Raw genomic sequence first — 23322 nt, 5'->3', positions numbered from 1 at the left:
TACCTTCAACCTACACTCACCCTACATTTGATCCACAACCTTACCATAACCCGAATCCTCACGCAGCCGTAACTCTAACCTGAATTCTAACACTGTCTCTAAACATGCCCACATGCCTGTACGTATGCCCGTTTAAAGTTAACCCTAAACCGAAATCTTCTGTCCCACTATTTTGCAGCATTTTAAAAAAGTACACTGGGAAAGATTTTTCTGCAAGGAAGAAACTGCAGGAGGCGTGGCTGAAATGAGAATATCATGCTGCACGAGCTCTTTGCCCTCAGATGTAGAAGTGTCATCAGTGGGCATCATAGAGAAACGGGACTTTAATAAGTGATCATCAACCTCTGTGAATTCCCTTTGTTCTAGACGCCTGAAATAAAGAGTTGTCCTGAGTCACATAAACCTCCACCGAGTGGTCTTAATGTGGCGCGGGAACATGCTGGTATAAGAGAATTCCGAAGAAGGCTGAACGTCCACAATTGAATGGTCATTGCCAGAAATGAAGTGGCAGCCGGATCAGACTGGGAAACTTCAGCTTCCATTAGACAATGAAGATGTGAGCATCTGGCACGTCCACAATTCACGGTTTCCTTACATCCATGAAATTCCGTGTTGAATTTTAGTCAGAAAATGATAACCCCGGAGCCTCTGTTCAGCAGGCCCGGCTGTAGCTCCCAGAGGCACACTGGTGCTCCTCTAAAATTTGGATAAAAATCGTTTTCACTGGAATAAAGAACCTGGATCAAGCCAGGTGGGTCTTGACAAACGAAATTGCTCTGTGTGCCCAGTATACTGACAAGCACCCACCTGTGCTAGTCCATGGCCTATTCAGCAAAGGAATCTGCATCAATTGAACCAAGACAAAGGAAAGCTCTGGGAGGCAGCACCTGTGTTGTAAAGCATTTGTACTTCAAAGATGAGGCCACTGAGGTGAAAGAACAAAGCCATGGCAAATAGTTTTCATCATCCTCAGAATTTCACAGAGCAATATTGCTGGGAGAGAAAAGGCACCACCTGAGGTAGGCATGCTCAACAAAACTACCTAGGGCAGGAGCCGTGTTGCCCCAGGTACTGGAGTGTCAGGCCTAAGCATTGTAAGGAGAGTTCACTGAAGTCCCTGAATGAAGTTTTCTCCGTTGTCCTACGTCTACATTCCTAAAATTTACTCTGCGGTTTCTGATGATCCTGGGCTATGAACGGCCACCATTCACCGTTCTTCTTACACTCGTGCGTCTCGAAAGACCTTAAAAGAAATGGAGGACACGCAACTGCTGGCAGGTAAATTCAGCAATGTTTGTCTCAACACAAAAGAGACAGCTCTGTCGTGACCCGTCTTCCACGGTAAAACATTTCCTAGCGAAAAGGAATCTTCCCATCGCAATGACAATATGAGAGAATAGCCACCGATGGATTTGCCGCAGTGCCTACAAACATCATCTTGAGGCCACACAGTACTGAAGCACGGGAACCCAGGCGCTTCACCCTTTATCCTAGACCAGTGAAACTCAGAGAAGCACTATTGACCTGTGAGACATGGCGTTGCTGGAAGCATCAGTGTACAGAGGCATGGGAACCTCGAAGGAGCTCCTTCCGTGTGAATAAAACGCAGGGTGAACTTCATGGCAGGTTCCAGATTCTCAGGAATTCTACGGGCTGTATTGCTCAGAGGTAGAACCCACTGCTTGGGGCACACTTCAGCTGAAAAATCTTGCTGGACTCACGGCATTCCCAAAGACCCAAGGTTCTCAAAGAGCGAACATAAGTTTGACGGAAAAAAAAATGCCGGTGGCGCCTTTTTGCCTTGAAACCGGCAATGAGCAAGATTTTCCTTAAACCATGAATCTCAGAAACATTGTGATCGTGAAGGAAAACCAGGGAGAGCAGATGTACTTTCAATAATCCTACACTTAAATGAAACCTCAAACCTAAATCCTATCCTAAAACCAACCCTAATCCTAACACTAACTTAGGTCAAAACCTAGCCCTAGATCTAAACCTAAAAAGAGGTGTAACCCTAAGCCTAGGTGTAATTCTGTAGACTCCTAACTTTAAACTGAACCCTAACCTAAGGCTCATCTTAAACCCCGCCCTAACCCTAACCTTATGTCTACCCTAAGCCTAATCCTAACCCCAAATCTGATGTGAACATGCAGCTCCCCCTACAACTAACCTTATTCCTAACCGTCACCCTTCGCCTGAACCTAACTTAACTCTATCCATCACCTTCAACCCAAGCCTCCATATCACCGTTAATGTAATCCAATCCCTTAAACTAGACAGAGAGCTAAACTTATCCACAACCAAAACGGATGTAACACACAAGCCGCAAGCCTGACCCCAACTCTTAACCTCGCACACTTTCTAACCCTCACGTGAATATTAACCCCAACCCATACCTAAACAGTCAAGTTTACCATAAGCCTAAATGAGACAATAGGTTCATTCATCCTTAAGCACTAAACCCTACTCTTACCTTCAACTACACTCACCCTACATTTGATCCACAACCTTACCATAACCCGAATCCTCACGCAGCCGTAACTCTAACCTGAACTCTAACACTGTCTCTAAAAATGCCCACATGCCTGTACCTATGCCCGTTTAAAGTTAACCCTAAACCGAAATCTTCTGTCCCACTATTTTGCAGCATTTTAAAGAATTAAACTGGGAAAGATTTTTCTGCAATGAGAAAAACTGCAGGCGGCGTGGCTGAAATGAGAATATCATGCTGCACGAGCTCTTTGCCCTAGATGTAGAAGTGTCATCAGTGGGCATCATAGAGAAACGGGACTTTAATAAGTGATCATCAACCTCTGTGAATTCCCTTTGTTCTAGACGCCTGAAATAAAGAGTTGTCCTGAGTCACATAAACCTCCACCGAGTGGTCTTAATGTGGCACGGGAACGTGCCGGTATAAGAGAATTCCGAAGAAGGCTGAACGTCCACAATTGAATGGTCATTGCCAGAAATGAAGTGGCAGCGGGATCAGACTGGGAAACTTCAGCTTCCATTAGACAATGAAGATGTGAGAATCTGGTATGTCCACAATTCACGGTTTCCTTAGATCCATGAAATTCCGTGTTGAATTTTAGTCAGAAAATGAAAACTCCGGAGCCTCTGTTCAGCAGGACCGGCTGTAGCTCCCAGAAGCACACTGGTGCTCCTCTAGAATTTGGATAAAAATCGTTTTCACTGGAATAAAGAACCTTGATCAAGCCAGGAGGGTCTTGACAAAGGAAATTGCTCTGTGTGCCCAGTATACTGACAAGCACCCACACGTGCTAGTCCATGGCCTATTCAGCAAAGGAATCTGCATCAATTGAACCAAGACAAAGGAAAGGGCAGGGAGGCAGCACCTGTGTGTAAAAGCATTTGTACTTCAAAGATGAGGCCACTGAGGTGAAAGAACAAAGCCATGGAAAATAGTTTTCATCATCTGCAGAATTTCACTGAGCTATATTGCTGGGAGAGAAAAGGCACCACCTGAGGGAGGCATGCTCAACAAAACTACCTAGGACAGGAGCCCTGTTGCCCCAGGTACTGGCGTGTCAGGCCTCAGCATTGTAAGGAGAGTTCACTAAAGTCCCTGAATGAAGTTTTCTCCGCTGTCCTACGTCTACATTCCTAAAATTTACTCTGCGGTTTCTGATGATCCTGGGCTATGAACGGCCACCATTCACCGTTCTCCTTACACTCGTGCGTCTCCAACGACCTTAAAAGAAATGGAGGACACGCAACTGCTGGCAGGTAAATTCAGCAAAGTTTGTCTCAACACAAAAGAGACAGCTCTGTCGTGACCCGTCTTCCACGGTAAAACATTTCCTAGCGAATAAGGAATCTTCCCATCGCAATGACAATATGAGAGAATTGCCACCGATGGATTTGCCGCAGTGCCTGAAAACATCATCTTGAGGCCACACAGTAGTGAAGCACGGGAACCCAGGCGCTTCACCCTTTATCTTAGACCAGTGAAACTCAGAGAAGCACTATTGACCTGTGAGACATGGCGTTGCTGGAAGCATCAGTGTACAGAGGCATGGGAACCTCGAAGGAGCTCCTTCCGTGTGAATAAAACGCAGGGTGAACTTCTTGGCAGGTTCCAGATTCTCAGGAATTCCACGGGCTGTATTGCTCAGAGGTAGAACCCACTGCTTGGGGCACACTTGAACTGAAAAATCTTGCTAGACTCACGGCTTTCCCAAAGTCCCAAGGTTCTCAAAGAGCGAACATAAGTTTGACGGAAAAAAAACTGCCGGTGGCGCCTTTTTGCCTTGAAACCAGCAAGGAGCAAGATTTTCCTTAAACCATGAATCTCAGAAACATTGTGATCGTGAAGAAAAACAAGGGAGAGCAGATGTACTTCCAATAATCCTACACTTAAATGAAACCTCAAACCTAAATCCTATCAAAAACCAACCCTAATCCTAACACTAACTTAGGTCAAAACCTAGCCCTAGATCTAAACCTAAAAAGAGGTGTAACCCTAAGCCTAGGTGTAATTCTGTAGACTCCTAACTTTAAACTGAACCCTAACCTAAGGCTCATCTTAAACCCCGCCCTAACCCTAACCTTATGTCTACCCTAAGCCTAATCCTAACCCCAAATCTGATGTGAACATGCAGCTCCCCCTACAACTAACCTTATTCCTAACCGTCACCCTTCTCCTGAACCTAACTTAACTCTATCCATCACCTTCAACCCAAGCCTCCATATCACCGTTAATGTAATCCAATCCCTTAAACTAGACAGAGAGCTAAACTTATCCACAACCAAATCGGATGTAACACACAAGCCGCAAGCCTGACCCCAACTCTTAACCTCGCACACTTTCTAACCCTCACACGAATATTAATCCCAACCCATACCTAAACAGTCAAGTTTACCATAAGCCTAAATGAGACAATAGGTTCAATCATCCTTAAGCACTAAACCCTACTCTTACCTTCAACCTACACTCACCCTACATTTGATCCACAACCTTACCATAACCCGAATCCTCACGCAGCCGTAACTCTAACCTGAACTCTAACACTGTCTCTAAAAATGCCCACATGCCTGTACCTATGCCCGTTTAAAGTTAACCCTAAACCGAAATCTTCTGTCCCACTATTTTGCAGCATTTTAAAGAATTAAACTGGGAAAGATTTTTCTGCAAGGAAGAAACTGCAGGTGGCGTGGCTGAAATGAGAATATCATGCTGCACGAGCTCTTTGCCCTCAGAAGTAGAAGTGTCATCAGTGGGCATTATAGAGAAACGGGACGTTAATAAGTGATCATCAACCTCTGTGAATTCCCTTTGTTCTAGACGCCTGAAATAAAGAGTTGTCCTGAGTCACATAAACCTCCACCGAGTGGTCTTAATGTGGCGCGGGAACATGCCGGTATAAGAGAATTCCGAAGAAGGCTGAACGTCCACAATTGAATGGTCATTGCCAGAAATGAAGTGGCAGCCGGATCAGACTGGGAAACTTCAGCTTCCATTAGACAATGAAGATGTGAGAATCTGGTACGTCCACAATTCACGGTTTCCTTACAACCATGAAATTCCGTGTTGAATTTTACTCAGAAAATGAAAACTCCAGAGCCTCTGTTCAGCAGGCCCGGGTGTAGCTCCCAGAGGCACACTGGTGCTCCTCTAGAATTTGGATAAAAATCGTTTTCACTGGAATAAACAACCTTGATCAAGCCAGGTGGGTCTTGACAAATGAAATTGCTGTGTGTGCCCAGTATACTGACAAGCACCCACCTGTGCTAGTCCATGGCCTATTCAGCAAAGGAATCTGCATCAATTGAACCAAGACAAAGGAAAGCTCAGGGAGGCAGCACCTGTGTTGAAAAGCACTTGTACTTCAAAGATGAGGCCACTGAGGTGAAAGAACAAAGTCATGGCAAATAGTTTTCATCATCCTCAGAATTTCACAGAGCAATATTGCTGGGAGAGAAAAGGCACCACCTGAGGGAGGCACGCTCAACCAAACTACCTAGGGCAGGAGCCGTGTTGCCCCAGGTACTGGCGTGTCAGGCCTCAGCATTTTAAGGAGAGTTCACTGAAGTCCCTGAGTGAAGTATTAACCTCTGTCCTACGTCTACATTCCTAAAATTTACTCTGCGGTTTCTGATGATCCTGGGCTATGAACGGCCACCATTCACCGTTCTCCTTACACTCATTCTTCTCCATCCACCTTAAAAGAAATGGAGGACACGCAACTGCTGGCAGGTAAATTCTGCAAAGTTTGTCTCAACACAAAAGAGACAGCTCTGTCGTGACCCGTCTTCCACGGTAAAATATTTCCTAGCGAAAAAGGAATCTTCCCATCGCAATGACAATATGAGAGAATTGCCACCGATGGATTTGCCGCAGTGCCTACAAACATCATCTTGAGGCCACACAGTACTGAAGCACGGGAACCCAGGCGCTTCACCCTTTATCCTAGACCAGTGAAACTCAGAGAAGCACTATTGACCTGTGAGACATGGAGTTGCTGGAAGCATCAGTGTACAGAGGCATGGGAACCTCGAAGGAGCTCCTTCCGTGTGAATAAAACGCAGGGTGAACTTCATGGCAGGTTCCAGATTCTCAGGAATTCCACGGGCTGTATTGCTCAGAGGTAGAACCCACTGCTTGGGGCACACTTGAGCTGAAAAATCTTGCTGAACTCACGGCTTTCCCAAAGACCCAAGGTTCTCAAAGAGCGAACATAAGTTTAACGGAAAAAAAACTGCCGGTGGCACCTTTTTGCCTTGAAACCGGCAAGGAGCAAGATTTTCCTTAAACCATAAATCTCAGAAACATTGTGATCGTGAAGGAAAACTAGGGAGAGCAGATGTACTTCCAATAAACCTACACTTAAATGAAACCTCAAACCTAAATGCTATCATAAAACCAACCCAAATCCTAACCCAAACTAGGTCAAAACCTAGCCCTAGGTCTAAACCTAAAAAGAGGTGTAACCCTAAGCCTAGGTGTAATTCTGTAGACTCCTAACTTTAAACTGAACCCTAACCTAAAGCTCATCTTAAACCCCGCCCTAACCCTAACCTTATGTCTACCCTAAGCCTAATCCTAACCCCAAATCTGATGTGAACATGCAGCTCCCCCTACAACTAACCTTATTCCTAACTGTCACCCTTCGCCTGAACCTAACTTAACTCTATCCATCACCTTCAACCCAAGCCTCCATATCACCGTTAATGTAATCCAATCCCTTAAACTAGACAGAGAGCTAAACTTATCCACAACCAAAAAGGATGTAACACACAAGCCACAAGCCTAACCCCAATTCTTAACCTCGCACACTTTCTAACCCTCACACAAATATTAACCCCAACCCATACCTAAACAGTCAAGTTTACCATAAGCCTAAATGAGACAATAGGTTCATTCATCCTTAAGCACTAAACTCTACTCTTACCTTCAACCTACACTCACCCTACATTTGATCCACAACCTTACCATAACCCGAATCCTCACGCAGCCGTAACTCTAACCTGAACTCTAACACTGTCTCTAAACATGCCCACATGCCTGTACATATGCCCGTTTAAAGTTAACCCTAAACCGAAATCTTCTGTCCCACTATTTTGCAGCATTTTAAAGAAGTACACTGGGAAAGATTTTTCTGCAAGGAAGAAACTGCAGGTGGCGTGGCTGAAATGAGAATATCATGCTGCATGAGCTCTTTGCCCTCAGAAGTAGAAGTGTCATCAGTGTGCATTATAGAGAAACGGGACGTTAATAAGTGATCATCAACCTCTGTGAATTCCCTTTGTTCTAGACGCCTGAAATAAAGAGTTGTCCTGAGTCACATAAAACTCCACCGAGTGGTCTTAATGTGGCACGGGAACATGCCGGTATAAGAGAATTCCGAAGAAGGCTGAACGTCCACAATTGAATGGTCATTGCCAGAAATGAAGTGGCAGCCGGATCAGACTGGAAACTTCAGCTTCCATTAGACAATGAAGATGTGAGAATCTGGTACGTCCACAATTCACGGTTTCCTTACAACCATGAAATTCCGTGTTGAATTTTAGTAAAAAAATGAAAACTCCAGAGCCTCTGTTCAGCAGGCCCGGGTGTAGCTCCCAGAGGCACACTGGTGCTCCTCTAGAATTTGGATAAAAATCGTTTTCACTGGAATAAACAACCTTGATCAAGCCAGGTGGGTCTTGACAAATGAAATTGCTGTGTGTGCCCAGTATACTGACAAGCACCCACCTGTGCTAGTCCATGGCCTATTCAGCAAAGGAATCTGCATCAATTGAACCAAGACAAAGGAAAGCTCAGGGAGGCAGCACCTGTGTTGAAAAGCACTTGTACTTCAAAGATGAGGCCACTGAGGTGAAAGAACAAAGCCATGGCAAATAGTTTTCATCATCCTCAGAATTTCACAGAGCAATATTGCTGGGAGAGAAAAGGCACCACCTGCGGTAGGCATGCTCAACAAAACTACCTAGTGCAGGAGCCGTGTTGCCCCAGGTACTGGTGTGTCAGGCCTCAGCATTGTAAGGAGAGTTCACTGAAGTCCCTGAATGAAGTTTTCTCCGTTGTCCTACGTCTACATTCCTAAAATTTACTCTGCGGTTTCTGATGATCCTGGGCTATGAACGGCCACCATTCACCGTTCTCCTTACACTCGTGCGTCTCCAAAGACCTTAAAAGAAATGGAGGACACGCAACTGCTGGCAGGTAAATTCAGCAATGTTTGTCTCAACACAAAAGAGACAGCTCTGTCGTGACCCGTCTTCCACGGTAAAACATTTCCTAGCGAAAAGGAATCTTCCCATCGCAATGACAATATGAGAGAATAGCCACCGATGGATTTGCCGCAGTGCCTACAAACATCATCTTGAGGCCACACAGTACTGAAGCACGGGAACCCAGGCGCTTCACCCTTTATCCTAGACCAGTGAAACTCAGAGAAGCACTATTGACATGTGAGACATGGCGTTGCTGGAAGCATCAGTGTACAGAGGCATGGGAACCTCGAAGGAGCTCCTTCAGTGTGAATAAAACGCAGGGTGAACTTCATGGCAGTTTCCAGATTCTCAGGAATTCCACGGGCTGTATTGCTCAGAGGTAGAAGCCACTGCTTGGGGCACTCTTGAGCTGAAAAATCTTGCTGGACTTACGGCTTTCCCAAAGACCCAAGGTTCTCAAAGAGCGAACATAAGTTTGACGGAAAAAAAAATGCCGGTGGCGCCTTTTTGCCTTGAAACCGGCAAGGAGCAAGATTTTCCTTAAACCATGAATCTCAGAAATATTGTGATCGTGAAGGAAAACCAGGGAGAGCAGATGTACTTCCAATAATCCTACACTTAAATGAAACCTCAAACCTAAGTGCTATCCTAAAACCAACCCTAATCCTAACCCTAACCTAGGTCAAAACCTAGCCCTAGGTCTAAACCTAAAAAGAGGTGTAACCCTAAGCCTAGGTGTAATTCTGTAGACTCCTAACTTTAAACTGAACCCTAACCTAAGGCTCATCTTAAACCCCGCCCTAAAACTAAACCTTATGTCTACCCTAAGCCTAATCCTAACCCCAAATCTGATGTGAACATGCAGCTCCCCCTACAACTAACCTTATTCCTAACCGTCACCCTTCGCCTGAACCTAACTTAACTCTATCCATCACCTTCAACCCAAGCCTCCATATCACCGTTAATGTAATCCAATCCCTTAAACTAGACAGAGAGCTAAACTTATCCACAACCAAAAAGGATGTAACACACAAGCCACAAGCCTGACCCCAACTCTTAACCTCGCACACTTTCTAACCCTCACACAAATATTAACCCCAACCCATACCTAAACAGTCAAGTTTACCATAAGCCTAAATGAGACAATAGGTTCATTCATCCTTAAGCACTAAACTCTACTCTTACCTTCAACCTACACTCACCCTACATTTGATCCACAACCTTACCAACCCGAATCCTCACGCAGCCGTAACTCTAACCTGAATTCTAACACTGTCTCTAAACATGCCCACATGCCTGTACGTATGCCCGTTTAAAGTTAACCCTAAACCGAAATCTTCTGTCCCACTATTTTGCAGCATTTTAAAGAAGTACACTGGGAAAGATTTTTCTGCAAGGAAGAAACTGCAGGAGGCGTGGCTGAAATGAGAATATCATGCTGCACGAGCTCTTTGCCCTCAGATGTAGAAGTGTCATCAGTGGGCATCATAGAGAAACGGGACTTTAATAAGTGATCATCAACCTCTGTGAATTCCCTTTGTTCTAGACGCCTGAAATAAAGAGTTGTCCTGAGTCACATAAACCTCCACCGAGTGGTCTTAATGTGGCGCGGGAACATGCCGGTATAAGAGAATTCCGAAGAAGGCTGAACGTCCACAATTGAATGGTCATTGCCAGAAATGAAGTAGCAGCCGGATCAGACTGGGAAACTTCAGCTTCCATTAGAGAATGAAGATGTGAGCATCTGGCACGTCCACAATTCACGGTTTCCTTACATCCATGAAATTCCGTGTTGAATTTTAGTCAGAAAATGATAACCCCGGAGCCTCTGTTCAGCAGGCCCGGCTGTAGCTCCCAGAGGCACACTGGTGCTCCTCTAAAATTTGGATAAAAATCGTTTTCACTGGAATAAAGAACCTGGATCAAGCCAGGTGGGTCTTGACAAAAGAAATTGCTCTGTGTGCCCAGTATACTGACAAGCACCCACCTGTGCTAGTCCATGGCCTATTCAGCAAAGGAATCTGCATCAATTGAACCAAGACAAAGGAAAGCTCAGGGAGGCAGCACCTGTGTTGTAAAGCATTTGTACTTCAAAGATGAGGCCACTGAGGTGAAAGAACAAAGCCATGGCAAATAGTTTTCATCATCTGCAGAATTTCACGGAGCTATATTGCTGGGAGAGAAAAGGCACCACCTGAGGGAGGCATGCTCAACAAAACTACCTAGGACAGGAGCCCTGTTGCCCCAGGTACTGGCGTGTCAGGCCTCAGCATTGTAAGGAGAGTTCACTAAAGTCCCTGAATGAAGTTTTCTCCGCTGTCCTACGTCTACATTCCTAAAATTTACTCTGCGGTTTCTGATGATCCTGGGCTATGAACGGCCACCATTCACCGTTCTCCTTACACTCGTGCGTCTCCAAAGACCTTAAAAGAAATGGAGGACACGCAACTGCTGGCAGGTAAATTCAGCAATGTTTGTCTCAACACAAAAGAGACAGCTCTGTCGTGACCCGTCTTCCACGGTAAAACATTTCCTAGCGAAAAGGAATCTTCCCATCGCAATGACAATATGAGAGAATAGCCACCGATGGATTTGCCGCAGTGCCTACAAACATCATCTTGAGGCCACACAGTACTGAAGCACGGGAACCCAGGCGCTTCACCCTTTATCCTAGACCAGTGAAACTCAGAGAAGCACTATTGACCTGTGAGACATGGCGTTGCTGGAAGCATCAGTGTACAGAGGCATGGGAACCTCGAAGGAGCTCCTTCCGTGTGAATAAAACGCAGGGTGAACTTCATGGCAGTTTCCAGATTCTCAGGAATTCCACGGGCTGTATTGCTCAGAGGTAGAAGCCATTGCTTGGGGCACTCTTGAGCTGAAAAATCTTGCTGGACTCACGGCTTTCCCAAAGACACAAGGTTCTCAAAGAGCGAACATAAGTTTGACGGAAAAAAAAATGCCGGTGGCGCCTTTTTGCCTTGAAACCGGCAAGGAGCAAGATTTTCCTTAAACCATGAATCTCAGAAATATTGTGATCGTGAAGGAAAACCAGGGAGAGCAGATGTACTTCCAATAATCCTACACTTAAATGAAACCTCAAACCTAAGTGCTATCCTAAAACCAACCCTAATCCTAACCCTAACCTAGGTCAAAACCTAGCCCTAGGTCTAAACCTAAAAAGAGGTGTAACCCTAAGCCTAGGTGTAATTCTGTAGACTCCTAACTTTAAACTGAACCCTAACCTAAGGCTCATCTTAAACCCCGCCCTAAAACTAAACCTTATGTCTACCCTAAGCCTAATCCTAACCCCAAATCTGATGTGAACATGCAGCTCCCCCTACAACTAACCTTATTCCTAACCGTCACCCTTCGCCTGAACCTAACTTAACTCTATCCATCACCTTCAACCCAAGCCTCCATATCACCGTTAATGTAATCCAATCCTTTAAACTAGACAGAGAGCTAAACTTATCCACAACCAAAAAGGATGTAACACACAAGCCACAAGCCTGACCCCAACTCTTAACCTCGCACACTTTCTAACCCTCACACAAATATTAACCCCAACCCATACCTAAACAGTCAAGTTTACCATAAGCCTAAATGAGACAATAGGTTCATTCATCCTTAAGCACTAAACTCTACTCTTACCTTCAACCTACACTCACCCTACATTTGATCCACAACCTTACCAACCCGAATCCTCACGCAGCCGTAACTCTAACCTGAATTCTAACACTGTCTCTAAACATGCCCACTTGCCTGTACGTATGCCTGTTTAAAGTTAACCCTAAACCGAAATCTTCTGTCCCACTATTTTGCAGCATTTTAAAGAAGTACACTGGAAAAGATTTTTCTGCAAGGAAGAAACTGCAGGAGGCGTGGCTGAAATGAGAATATCATGCTGCACGAGCTCTTTGCCCTCAGATGTAGAAGTGTCATCAGTGGGCATCATAGAGAAACGGGACTTTAATAAGTGATCATCAACCTCTGTGAATTCCCTTTGTTCTAGACGCCTGAAATAAAGAGTTGTCCTGAGTCACATAAACCTCCACCGAGTGGTCTTAATGTGGCGCGGGAACATGCCGGTATAAGAGAATTCCGAAGAAGGCTGAACGTCCACAATTGAATGGTCATTGCCAGAAATGAAGTAGCAGCCGGATCAGACTGGGAAACTTCAGCTTCCATTAGAGAATGAAGATGTGAGCATCTGGCACGTCCACAATTCACGGTTTCCTTACATCCATGAAATTCCGTGTTGAATTTTAGTCAGAAAATGATAACCCCGGAGCCTCTGTTCAGCAGGCCCGGCTGTAGCTCCCAGAGGCACACTGGTGCTCCTCTAAAATTTGGATAAAAATCGTTTTCACTGGAATAAAGAACCTGGATCAAGCCAGGTGGGTCTTGACAAACGAAATTGCTCTGTGTGCCCAGTATACTGACAAGCACCCACCTGTGCTAGTCCATGGCCTATTCAGCAAAGGAATCTGCATCAATTGAACCAAGACAAAGGAAAGCTCAGGGAGGCAGCACCTGTGTTGTAAAGCATTTGTACTTCAAAGATGAGGCCACTGAGGTGAAAGAACAAAGCCATGGCAAATAGTTTTCATCATCTGCAGAATTTCACGGAGCTATATTGCTGGGAGAGAAAAGGCACCACCTGAGGGAGGCATGCTCAACAAAACTACCTAGGACAGGAGCCCTGTTGCCCCAGGTACTGGCGTGTCAGGCCTCAGCATTGTAAGGAGAGTTCACTAAAGTCCCTGAATGAAGTTTTCTCCGCTGTCCTACGTCTACATTCCTAAAATTTACTCTGCGGTTTCTGATGATCCTGGGCTATGAACGGCCACCATTCACCGTTCTCCTTACACTCGTGCGTCTCCAACGACCTTAAAAGAAATGGAGGACACGCAACTGCTGGCAGGTAAATTCAGCAAAGTTTGTCTCAACACAAAAGAGACAGCTCTGTCGTGACCCGTCTTCCACGGTAAAAAATTTCCTAGCGAATAAGGAATCTTCCCATCGCAATGACAATATGAGAGAATTGCCACCGATGGATTTGCCGCAGTGCCTGAAAACATCATCTTGAGGCCACACAGTAGTGAAGCACGGGAACCCAGGCGCTTCACCCTTTATCTTAGACCAGTGAAACTCAGAGAAGCACTATTGACCTGTGAGACATGGCGTTGCTGGAAGCATCAGTGTACAGAGGCATGGGAACCTCGAAGGAGCTCCTTCCGTGTGAATAAAACGCAGGGTGAACTTCATGGCAGGTTCCAGATTCTCAGGAATTCCACGGGCTGTATTGCTCAGAGGTAGAACCCACTGCTTGGGGCACACTTGAACTGAAAAATCTTGCTGGACTCACGGCTTTCCCAAAGACCCAAGTTTCTCAAAGAGCGAACATAAGTTTGACGGAAAAAAAACTGCCGGAGGCGCCTTTTTGCCTTGAAACCAGCAAGGAGCAAGATTTTCCTTAAACCATGAATCTCAGAAACATTGTGATCGTGAAGAAAAACAAGGGAGAGCAGATGTACTTCCAATAATCCTACACTTAAATGAAACCTCAAACCTAAATCCTATCAAAAACCAACCCTAATCCTAACACTAACTTAGGTCAAAACCTAGACCTAGTTCTAAACCTAAAAAGAGGTGTAACCCTAAGCCTAGGTGTAATTCTGTAGACTCCTAACTTTAAACTGAACCCTAACCTAAGGCTCATCTTAAACCCCGCCCTAACCCTAACCTTATGTCTACCCTAAGCCTAATCCTAACCCCAAATCTGATGTGAACATGCAGCTCCCCCTACAACTAACCTTATTCCTAACCGTCACCCTTCTCCTGAACCTAACTTAACTCTATCCATCACCTTCAACCCAAGCCTCCATATCACCGTTAATGTAATCCAATCCCTTAAACTAGACAGAGAGCTAAACTTATCCACAACCAAAACTGATAACACACAAGCCGCAAGCCTGACCCCAACTCTTAACCTCGCACACTTTCTAACCCTCACACGAATATTAACCCCAACCCATACCTAAACAGTCAAGTTTACCATAAGCCTAAATGAGACCATAGGTTCAATCATCCTTAAGCACTAAACCCTACTCTTACCTTCAACCTACACTCACCCTACATTTGATCCACAACCTTACCATAACCCGAATCCTCACGCAGCCGTAACTCTAACCTGAACTCTAACACTGTCTCTAAAAATGCCCACATGCCTGTACCTATGCCCGTTTAAAGTTAACCCTAAACCGAAATCTTCTGTCCCACTATTTTGCAGCATTTTAAAGAAGTACACTGGGAAAGATTTTTCTGCAAGGAAGAAACTGCAGGTGGCGTGGCTGAAATGAGAATATCATGCTGCACGAGCTCTTTGCCCTCAGAAGTAGAAGTGTCATCAGTGGGCATTATAGAGAAACGGGACGTTAATAAGTGATCATCAACCTCTGTGAATTCCCTTTGTTCTAGACGCCTGAAATAAAGAGTTGTCCTGAGTCACATAAACCTCCACCGAGTGGTCTTTTTTTTTTTTTTTTTTTTTTATACTACCAGGATTATGTCCATTTTAATACGTGACATTTTTAAAAAAGAAAAAAAAGAACCAGGAGGCCACAGTGGAGTAAGAAATAAATTGGAAGCATTACCAACTAGGTATTTAAGAGTCTGAAAAATAAAAGCACATTAAGACAATACTAAGTCAATGGCTTGTCCTAGTATCACCTTGGATGTTTTCCAAATGCGAGCGACAAGGGACCAAACCAAACTCACTGCCATCAAGTCAATGCTGACTCACAGCAATCCCCCCAAACCTCCCAGCCCTATGGGTTTCCGAGACATAATGGCTTATAGAAAGCTCAGTATTTCCCTTGGAGACGCTGGTGGTTTTAACAATTCAACATGCATGTAGCCCAATGAGTAACCACTACACCAGAAACAGGGGCAAACCACCCTAGAAAATTGAGCCTATGTGTGTCCTGCTCAAAGCATAATGATCAGAGTTCGACAACATAAGAAAATTTCAAACCAGGCATAGGTTAGTATATATAAAACCCTGCCTACAGCAATCTGAAAGAGGGTGAGATACCACCTATAGATCACATAATTAAGCCCTGGCCTAATCTCTCTGGCCAATTAGTTTTTAATCTCTCTTCTGGCAACAGAAGAAACCTACAACAAACTGATTACCCCAGGTAACATTCAAGTCAATTAAAAGCCTTAAGTCTTCTTTAGGTGGAATTTGTGACTGCTTTCAGTAACCTACAACTCAGCCCTTAGATGGAGAACTGAATTTGTACACTGAAGAAAAACCCTCAAACTCACATTTCATACCAGCAAATTAAGCACTGATTTAATATCCCGAGGCCTTTCTCCTAAAATACGGGATATTTAGATATGAGAAAATACTGCAAGAGCAGAGGCCCCCAAGCCAGAGCTCCCAATAAATCAGCAGTCTGACACCAACTTTCCTCAGATTTGCATGCAAGGAAAAGAGGACAATTGCAGGTTCTGTTTGTTTTTTTAAAAAACCTTATGAACTCTTAATCCAATGACTTATTGCTTATTAAAGACAAGTCAAAAGAGCATAAACCCAAACTACCTTGAAAGAGCACATTTAAGGAAACTAGGCCACAAAACAGTTGCATTCTGATTTAATCTAAAAGCACACAAATGTGATTACAGTTCCTAATTCTTAGAGAAGATTATGCATGCCTTCATATTACTCATTTCTTCACTTTTACATTTGAACCATGTGAAATTTTACATCATGATGGATTAGTTCAGAATATCCATGCAACACCTTAAAATTATGAAGAATTGAAGCAATTAAAAAAAACAAAGTTTTCATGCTAATTGTGACGTAATGGGCAACTTGGTTACACTGTACTTGAACTCACTAAATGCCTAGAAATAATGGTGGTTCACTTAATAGTGGACCCTGAATGTTTTTTTTACCTAATGGTTCACTACTAAATCATTTGGATGACAATTAAAATGCACTTCAAAGATTAACCCACTGTTCCCAAGGTTTCTCAGAAAATAAAACCATCCTTCATGGACAAAAATGTGGTAGTGGATTCAACTGACTAGTTTACACATTATGCTAACATTTTATTACTTCAAAAGCACTTTACAAGGAAATATATAAGTATGGCTTCCAATAGGAATGTTATACTTGGACTTGGTAACCAAGCTTACAGATTTGAGTTTTGCAGGGAAAAACAGGCTTTCAAATTAAACAATGTATAAACCAAACAGTCTTCAGGATTAAAGTCAAGGCTTCTGAAGACTCAAACACAACGTGACTTGTCTGTACACTCCTGTCAAATGATGCATTTCCTGTACATCCTACGCTCCATCTGCAACTCCATCTTCTCATTTTCTTTCATTTGACCTAGATCGGCTACGAGATCTTGAGAAGGAGCGTGACGGCTTGTGATTTCTCTCCCGAGACAGTGATCTCTCTCTTCTCCGGTCTCTAGAAAGGGACCTGCTCCGGCTGCGAGAGAAGCTTCTCCTCCTAGGAGATCTGCGGCGAGCAAAGTTTGTCTCAACACAAAAGAGACAGCTCTGTGGTGACCCGTCTTCCACGGTAAAATATTTCCTAGCGAAAGAGGAATCTTCCCATCGCAATGACAATATGAGAGAATTGCCACCGATGTGTTTGCCCCAGTGCCTACAAACATCATCTTGAGGCCACACAGTAGTGAAGCACGGGAACCCAGGCGCTTCACCCTTTACCCTAGACCAGTGAAACACTGTCTCTAAAAATGCCCACATGCCTGTACCTATGCCCGCTTAAAGTTAACCCTAAACCGAAATCTTCTGTCCCACTATTTTGCAGCATTTTAAAGAAGTACACTGGGAAAGATTTTTCTGCAAGGAAAAACTGCAGGCGGCGTGGCTGAAATGAGAATATCATGCTGCACGAGCTCTTTGCCCTCAGATGTAGAAGTGTCATCAGTGGGCATCATAGAGAAATGGGACTTTAATAAGTGATCATCAACCTCTGTGAATTCCCATTGTTCTAGACGCCTGAAATAAAGAGTTATCCTGAGTCACATAAACCTCCACCGAGTGGTCTTAATGTGGGACGGGAACATGCCGGTATAAGAGAATTCCGAAGAAGGCTGAACGTCCACAATTGAATGGTCATTGCCAGAAATGAAGTGGCAGCCGGATCAGACTGGGAAACTTCAGCTTCCATTAGACAATGAAGATGTGAGAATCTGGTACGTCCACAATTCTCGGTTTCCTTAGATCCATGAAATTCCGTGTTGAATTTTAGTCAGAAAATGAAAACTCCGGAGCCTCTGTTCAGCAGGCCCGGCTGTAGCTCCCAGAGGCACACTGGTGCTCCTCTAGAATTTGGATAAAAATCGTTTTCACTGGAATAAAGAACCTTGATCAAGCCAGGTGGGTCTTGACAAACGAAATTGCTCTGTGTGCCCAGTATACTGACAAGCACCAACCTGTGCTAGTCCATGGCCTATTCAGCAAAGGAATCTGCATCAATTGAAACAAGACAAAGGAAAGCTCAGGGAGGCAGCACCTGTGTTGAAAAGCATTTGTACTTCAAAGATGAGGCCACTGAGGTGAAAGAACAAAGCCATGGCAAATAGGTTCCATCATCCACAGAATTTCACAGAGCAATATTGCTGGGAGAGAAAAGACACCACCTGAGGGAGGCACGCTCAACAAAACTACCTAGGGCAGGAGCCCTGTTGCCCGAGGTACTGGCGTGTCAGGCCTCAGCATTGTAAGGAGAGTTCACTGAAGTCCCTGAATGAAGTTTTCTCCGCTGTCCTACGTCTACATTCCTAAAATTTACTGTGCGGTTTCTGATGATCCTGGGCTATGAACGGCCACCATTCACCGATCATCTTACACTCGTGCGTCTCCATCGACCTTAAAAGAAATGGAGGACACGCAACGGCTGGCAAGTAAATTCAGCAAATTTGTCTCAACACAAAAGAGAAAGCTCTGTGGTGACCCGTCTTCCACGGTAAACCATTTCCTAGCGAAAAAGGAATCTTCCCATCGCAATGACAATATGAGAGAATTGCCACCGATGTGTTTGCCGTAGTGCCTACAAACATCATCTTGAGGCCACACAGTAGTGAAGCACGGGAACCCAGGCGCTTCACCCTTTATCCTAGACCAGTGAAACTCAGAGAAGCACTATTGACCTGTGAGACATCGCGTTGCTGGAAGCATCTGTGTACAGAGGCATGGGAACTTCGAAGGAGTCCTTCCGTGTGAATAAAACTCAGGGTGAACTTCATGGCAGGTTCCAGATTCTCAGGAATTCTACGGGCTGTATTGCTCAGAGGTAGAACCCACTGCTTGGGGCACACTTCAGCTGAAAAATCTTGCTGGACTCACGGCATTCCCAAAGACCCAAGGTTCTCAAAGAGCGAACATAAGTTTGACGGAAAAAAAAATGCCGGTGGCGCCTTTTTGCCTTGAAACCGGCAATGAGCAAGATTTTCCTTAAACCATGAATCTCAGAAACATTGTGATCGTGAAGGAAAACCAGGGAGAGCAGATGTACTTTCAATAATCCTACACTTAAATGAAACCTCAAACCTAAAGCCTATCCTAAAACCAACCCTAATCCTAACACTAACTTAGGTCAAAACCTAGCCCTAGATCTAAATCTAAAAAGAGGTGTAACCCTAAGCCTAGGTGTAATTCTGTAGACTCCTAACTTTAAACTGAACCCTAACCTAAGGCTCATCTTAAACCCCGCCCTAACCCTAACCTTATGTCTACCCTAAGCCTAATCCTAACCCCAAATCTGATGTGAACATGCAGCTCCCCCTACAACTAACCTTATTCCTAACCGTCACCCTTCGCCTGAACCTAAATTAACTCTATCCATCACCTTCAACCCAAGCCTCCATATCACCGTTAATGTAATCCAATCCCTTAAACTAGACAGAGAGCTAAACTTATCCACAACCAAAAAGGATGTAACACACAAGCCACAAGCCTGACCCCAACTCTTAACCTCGCACACTTTCTAACCCTCACACAAATATTAACCCCAACCCATACCTAAACAGTCAAGTTTACCATAAGCCTAAATGAGACAATAGGTTCATTCATCCTTAAGCACTAAACTCTACTCTTACCTTCAACCTACACTCACCCTACATTTGATCCACAACCTTACCATAACCCCAATCCTCACGCAGCCGTAACTCTAACCTGAACTCTAACACTGTCTCTAAACATGCCCACATGCCTGTACCTATGCCCGTTTAAAGTTAACCCTAAACCGAAATCTTCTGTCCCACTATTTTGCAGCATTTTAAAGAAGTACACTGGGAAAGATTTTTCTGCAAGGAAGAAACTGCAGGCGGCGTGGCTGAAATGAGAATATCATGCTGCAAGAGCTCTTTGCCCTCAGATGTAGAAGTGTCATCAGTGGGCATCATAGAGAAACGAGACTTTAATAAGTGATCATCAACCTCTGTGAATTCCCTTTGTTCTAGACGCCTGGAATAAAGAGTTGTCCTGAGTCATATAAACCTCCACCGAGTGGTCTTAATGTGGCGCGGGAACATACCGGTATAAGAGAATTCCGAAGAAGGCTGAACGTCCACAATTGAATGGTCATTGCCAGAAATGAAGTGGCAGCCGGATCAGACTGGGAAACTTCAGCTTCCATTAGACAATGAAGATGTGAGAATCTGGTACGTCCACAATTCACGGTTTCCTTACATCCATGAAATTCCGTGTTGAATTTTAGTCAGAAAATGAAAACCCCGGAGCCTCTGTTCAGCAGGCCTGGGTGTAGCTCCCAGAGGCACACTGGTGCTCCTCTAGAATTTGGATAAAAATCGTTTTCACTGGAATAAAGAACCTTGATCAAGCCAGGTGGGTCTTGACAAAGGAAATTGCTGTGTGTGCCCAGTATACTGACAAGCACCCACCTGTGCTAGTCCATGGCCTATTCAGCAAAGGAATCTGCATCAATTGAACCAAGACAAAGGAAAGCTCAGGGAGGCAGCACCTGTGTTAAAAAGCATTTGTACTTCAAAGATGAGGCCACTGAGGTGAAAGAACAAAGCCATGGCAAATAGTTTTCATCATCCTCAGAATTTCACAGAGCAATATTGCTGGGAGAGAAAAGGCACCACCTGAGGGAGGCACGCTCAACCAAACTACGTAGGGCAGGAGCCGTGTTGCCCCAGGTACTGGCGTGTCAGGCCTCAGCATTGTAAGGAGAGTTCACTGAAGTCCCTGAGTGAAGTTTTAACCTCTGTCCTACGTCTATATTCCTAAAATTTACTCTGCGGTTTCTGATGATCCTGGGCTATGAACGGCCACCATTCACCGTTCTCCTTACACTCGTGCGTCTCCATCGACCTTGAAAGAAATGGAGGACACGCAACTGCTGGCAGGTAAATTCAGCAAAGTTTGTCTCAACACAAAAGAGACAGCTCTGTGGTGACCAGTCTTCCACGGTAAAATATTTCCTAGAGAAAGAGGAATCTTCCCATCGCAATGACAATATGAGAGAATTGCCACCGATGGATTTGCCGCAGTGCCTACAAACATCATCTTGAGGCCACACAGTAGTGAAGCACGGGAACCCAGGCGCTTCACCCTTTATCCTAGACCAGTGAAACTCAGAGAAGCACTATTGACCTGTGAGACATGGCGTTGCTGGAAGCATCAGTGTACAGAGGCAAGGGAACCTCGAAGGAGCTCCTTCCGTGTGAATAAAACGCAGGGTGAACTTCATGGCAGGTTCCAGATTCTCAGGAATTCCACGGGCTGTATTGCTGAGAGGTAGAACCCACTGCTTGGGGCACACTTGAGCTGAAAAATCTTGCTGGACTCACGGCTTTCCCAAAGACCCAAGATTCTCAAAGAGCAAACATAAGTTTGACGGAAAAAAAACTGCCGGTGGCGCCTTTTTGCCTTGAAACCGGCAAGGAGCAAGATTTTCCTTAAACCATGAATCTCAGAAACATTGTGATCGTGAAGGAAAACCAGGGAGAGCAGATGTACTTTCAATAATCCTACACTTAAATGAAACCTCAAACCTAAATGCTATCCTAAAACCAACCCTAATCCTAACCCTAACCTAGGTCAAAACTTAGCCCTAGGTCTAAACCTAAAAAGAGGTGTAACCGTAAGCCTAGGTGTAATTCTGTAGACTCCTAACTTTAAACTGAACCCTAACCTAAGGCTCATCTTAAACCCCGCCCTAACCCTAACCGTATGTCTACCCTAAGCCTAATGCTAATCCCAAATCTGATGTGAACATGCAGCTCCCCCTACAACTAACCTTATTCCTAACCGTCACCCTTCACCTGAACCTAACTTAACTCTATCCATCACCTTCAACCCAAGCCTCCATATCACCGTTAATGTAATCCAATCCCTTAAACTAGACAGAGAGCTAAACTTATCCACAACCAAAACGGATGTAACACACAAGCCGCAAGCCTGACCCCAACTCTTAAGCTCGCACACTTTCTAACCCTCTCGCGAATATTAACCCCAACCCATACCTAAACAGTCAAGTTTACCATAAGCCTAAATGAGACAATAGGTTCAATCATCCTTAAGCACTAAACCCTACTCTTACCTTCAACCTACACTCACCCTACATTTGATCCACAACCTTACCATAACCCGAATCCTCACGCAGCCTTAACTCTAACCTGAACTCTAACACTGTCTCTAAACATGCCCACATGCCTGTACCTATGCCCGCTTAAAGTTAACCCTAAACCGAAATCTTCTGTCCCACTATTTTGCAGCATTTTAAAGAAGTACACTGGGAAAGATTTTTCTGCAAGGAAAAACTGCAGGCGGCGTGGCTGAAATGAGAATATCATGCTGCACGAGCTCTTTGCCCTCAGATGTAGAAGTGTCATCAGTGGGCATCATAGAGAAATGGGACTTTAATAAGTGATCATCAACCTCTGTGAATTCCCATTGTTCTAGACGCCTGAAATAAAGAGTTATCCTGAGTCACATAAACCTCCACCGAGTGGTCTTAATGTGGGACAGGAACATGCCGGTATAAGAGAATTCCGAAGAAGGCTGAACGTCCACAATTGAATGGTCATTGCCAGAAATGAAGTGGCAGCCGGATCAGACTGGGAAACTTCAGCTTCCATTAGACAATGAAGATGTGAGAATCTGGTACGTCCACAATTCTCGGTTTCCTTAGATCCATGAAATTCCGTGTTGAATTTTAGTCAGAAAATGAAAACTCCGGAGCCTCTGTTCAGCAGGCCGGGCTGTAGCTCCCAGAGGCACACTGGTGCTCCTCTAGAATTTGGATAAAAATCGTTTTCACTGGAATAAAGAACCTTGATCAAGCCAGGTGGGTCTTGACAAAGGAAATTGCTGTGTGTGCCCAGTATACTGACAAGCACCAACCTGTGCTAGTCCATGGCCTATTCAGCAAAGGAATCTGCATCAATTGAACCAAGACAAAGGAAAGCTCAGGGAGGCAGCACCTGTGTTGAAAAGCATTTGTACTTCAAAGATGAGGCCACTGAGGTGAAAGAACAAAGCCATGGCAAATAGGTTCCATCATCCACAGAATTTCACGGAGCAATATTGCTGGGAGAGAAAAGA

Source organism: Tenrec ecaudatus, unplaced genomic scaffold (assembly GCF_050624435.1).
Source record: "Tenrec ecaudatus isolate mTenEca1 unplaced genomic scaffold, mTenEca1.hap1 Scaffold_61, whole genome shotgun sequence".
NCBI lineage: Eukaryota > Metazoa > Chordata > Mammalia > Afrosoricida > Tenrecidae > Tenrec > Tenrec ecaudatus.
Note: the sequence above shows the minus strand (reverse complement) of the source record.